General features: G+C 45.4%; 1 pseudogene; it reads right to left on the reverse strand.

Annotated features, from left to right (window-relative positions):
• Positions 1-379: 379 nt before the first annotated feature.
• LOC126204876 (5S ribosomal RNA) lies at positions 380-497 on the reverse strand (annotated as a pseudogene).
• Positions 498-1,191: the final 694 nt, after the last annotated feature.

Raw genomic sequence — 1,191 nt, forward strand, 5'->3', positions numbered from 1 at the left:
ATTTAAATGGTAGGGCATGAAGGGTATGAAGCATATTTTCGTTCCCTAAATGCAGTAGAAAATATAGGGACAAGCAGTTCAACAGAAAGATAAAAGCAGTATGTTGGAAAAGTAACTCAAACTAAACCAAAAGGATATTTCACCCACGTCTCCTTCTGAAATTAAGAAAGTTATAAACCACTCCGTCTTCAGACCACAAGTGGCCCTTCGGGACCATCCGACCGCCGTGTCATCCTCAGTTGAGGATGCGCGTAGGAGGGGCGCGTGGTCAGTACACCGCTCTCCCGGTCGTTAAGATGGTTTTCTTTGACTGGAGCCGCTACTATTCGGTCGAGTAGCTCCTCAATTGGCATCACGAGGCTGAGTGCACCCCAAAAAATGGCAACAGCACATGGTGGCCTGGATGGTCACCCATCCAAGTGCCGGCCACGCCCGACAGCGCTTAACTTCGGTGATCTCACGGGAACCGGCGTATCCACTGCGGCAAGGCCGTTGCCGTCAAGAATGTTATAAATTCTCTTAAAAAGTGAACAACAAGCGGGAAATGCAGAATCGAGTCCCTGTCCGGCACACATTTTTGAACCAGGCCGATGGACATGTCGAAGTATTTCGGATTGTTGGACGAGGAACAGAAGAAGGTGAGTGAGAAGCCAACTACTGGATTGAAACTGCTAATTTACAGCACTATCTTTTGTTACTATTCGACATAAATATCAGTAGTGTAAATTTCTTTCTTATTTGTAGTTGTGGTGCCACTGTCCAGCAATCTGAAAAGATCACGAAAAATGAGGAACGCAAGTCACAATCTCAAAATCACTCCGCAGTAATGACAACTGGATTCTGCACATGCTTCAAGCCGGCTTTTTCTCTGCAGTATAAAATTTACACACACAAGTCTATGGTTTGAAGCAGGGGCATAATCGTGGTTGTAAGCTTGAGAAGTAGTGGGAATTTACGGTGAGTCAGAAGTCTATGAGACGTATTACAATACTGCCATTAACGTAAAAAGAGAAAATATTACTATGATGACAGCGCAGTGAGTGCTTTTGCTTACGAACAAGGCAGCAACAAATTTAACATCGGGTCATGCTTCGAAAGTCAGAGCACACTTTGCACTACATACCCCAGTCTGGCAGCCCCGTTTTATCACGACGCCTGTACACCCCTGATCTAGACGTACACCCAGTGAAA

Source organism: Schistocerca nitens, chromosome 9 (assembly GCF_023898315.1).
Source record: "Schistocerca nitens isolate TAMUIC-IGC-003100 chromosome 9, iqSchNite1.1, whole genome shotgun sequence".
NCBI lineage: Eukaryota > Metazoa > Arthropoda > Insecta > Orthoptera > Acrididae > Schistocerca > Schistocerca nitens.